The following is a 2,661-nucleotide window of genomic DNA, read 5'->3' as shown; positions in this document are numbered from 1 at the left end:
CCTGCCCGTCGGTTCTTCCTCGGTTTCGGATCGTTCGTCGTCCCGGTCCAGGTTAACCGAATCCGGCTCGTTGTCGTGACGCTTCTTGAATGCTTTGACCTGCTTCCCCGCTACCGGTATCGCCATTCGCGTACCGTCGAGCTCCGCCAGATGGTACGTCCCGTTGTCGTTGGCGCTTTGTACCACGTAAGGCCCGAACCACCTTCTTGCGAACTTCCATGTCGCTCGGTGCTAGTTGTCGAAGCTGCTGTCGTAGACTAGCACCCAGTCGCCTTCCTCGATCTTCTTCGGTCGGAGCCGGTGCGTCCGGTCGAACCGGGCTTTGTTCCTCGTCCTGGCCACCCGAAGCTTTTCCGCAGCCCGCTCCACGTCCTCCGGTCTCCGCTTGAGCTGTTGTATGCACGCCGCCAGCAGTTCCTCCCTGCTCATCTCGTTTCTCCAGTCCACGGTTGCCCACGAGGAGATCGTACGTTCCATTGGCATGACCGGCTTCTGCCCAAACATGAGTTCTGCCGACATGAATCCGATTACCGAACTATGCATAGTTCGGTCCGCCCACAACGCGTAAGGCAGCAGCCGCGGCCAATTCCCGACTTGACCTCCGCATGCCCGAACTAACGCCTTGACGATTGGTCCGTGTCCGCGCTCCACCTTTCCATTCGCCTCTGGATTGTACGCAGTGGTAAGCGAGAGCTTGACTCCGAGCCGGTCGAACAGCTCCTCGGCCTCTTCGGCGTCCAACTCCCCGCGATCAGCCACAATCTTCCCGATGCACCCGTACCGGCATATCACGTCCTCAATCAGGAACCGACATACGGCCGCGGTCGTTTTGTTCTGAAGGGCCCGGCCTTCTACCTGGCTCGTCAGATCTTCCCGAGCTAGGACCATATACCGCATCTATCCTACTCCCATCGGCATCGTCACCATGTCTACCATCCATTGGAAGTGGATGGTCGGAGGGTACGTAGGGTGAAGCTCGTCCCGGTGTCGGACCACGGAGTGCATCTGACAGCTCTCGCAAGTTGTCATGAACCGATGCACGTCCCGGTACAGTCCCGGCCACCAGTACTTCCCCTTTATCTTCTCGAACGTGGCCCACGTTCCACGGTGTCCAGCCCAAGGGCTGTCGTGGTAGGCCGTCAGCAGCTCCTCCTGTTCTTCCTTCATCGCCACCACCCGGAGCGGGACGCCGTTCCTCTTCTTCGGGTGCTTCCATAAGCATCTGTCCAGGAGAAAGAATCGGTAAGCTCTCTTCCGGATCCGGTTGGCCTCGTCCTTCGTCCATGACGCATCCGGCGTCATTGTCCTCAGAAACCTACCGATCTGGAGCCACTCGCCGTCGTACTTGCTCTCGTCGAACCCGTTAAGTGCCGGAGTGCTCGTCCCATCGGTCGTCACGTACGCCGCTTCGAAGAAGTCCACGCCGACTTCTTCGTCCTCCGAAACCATGCCGCCCTCGTCATCAAACCTCGCCCTTGAAAGCATGTCGGCCATGGCATTGTCCTTTCCGGAAATGTGCCGTATTTCCGGATCCAGGGACTTGATGTATGTTATCCACCTGAGCATCGACAGGTCCGGTGTCGCGCATCCGGAAACCATGCCGAGAATCGGCAGGCAATCCGTCTCGATAATCACTTCTGTCCCGATCAGGTAGTCTTTGTCCGCCTTTACCGCCGAAACGATACCCTAGAGTTCGCGTTTAACCTGGGCGTACCCTCGCTGTCGCTCACTGAGGACCTTAGCGCCGAATCGGATCGGGAACCGGGTGCCGTCCTCGTCTTCTTGGTTGACGACCCATCCGATCCCGGTCGGGCTCGTATCCACCGTTATGTATACCGGGGTACCCTTCTCGTAGACAGCCTTCCGGAGCGCCGGTGCTGCCACAAGAGCTTCCTTCAGCTTCCGGACCGACTCCGTGTGCTCATCTCGCCACTCGAACTTTCGCCCTTTCTTCAGCAACCCGTATAGCTGCTCCGCAATGTGGGCGTAATGCGGGATCCATATGTGGTAGAACGCGCATGCCCCCACGAACCTCCGAACTTCCGTAACGGAGCTACAGTCGGTCTTCATCGCGGAGATGGCTTCTACCTTTGCCGGAGACGGCTTCCGGCCAAACGGTCCACATAGGTGCCCGACCACCAGGATTTCTGATTGCCCGAAGGCCGATTTCTCCCCGGAGAAAGTGAGCCTCGCATCCTCTAGCCTTTGTAGCACCTTCTCGCAGTCGCCGATGTGAGTTGCCACGAATCGCCGGCATCCGTCCGGCCCGACTGTCTCGTCCTTCTCTTCCACCGGGCACCCTTTGATAGGGATGTCGTCTAGAAACAACATGGTGATGTCCGGGATGCAATCCCTCAGTACCTTGTTCATTGCATTCACCATGTGGGCCACCGAGTTGGTCCCTCCTTGCGGCAGGGTACACATTCACACTAGGCCGAGGGGGGTTCGCATCGTCGTAATGTCTCTGCTCTCCACGGCTAGCTGGAACTGGTCGTACCCCGAGTACAGATCACCGACCGAGTAGATCGACCTTCCGGCGAAGGCCTCCGCGAACTCGTCTATGGTCGGTCCGATTCCTGCGTTCCGGATGGTCACTCTGTTGACCGGCTGCAGGTCCTAAATGAAGCGCAATGTTCCGTTTTTCTTTGGCACAGTAAACCA

Source organism: Azolla caroliniana, unplaced genomic scaffold (genome assembly GCF_043228905.1).
Source record: "Azolla caroliniana isolate FFs.n. ecotype wild unplaced genomic scaffold, voAzoCaro1.0.p SCAF_14, whole genome shotgun sequence".
NCBI lineage: Eukaryota > Viridiplantae > Streptophyta > Polypodiopsida > Salviniales > Salviniaceae > Azolla > Azolla caroliniana.
Note: the sequence above shows the minus strand (reverse complement) of the source record.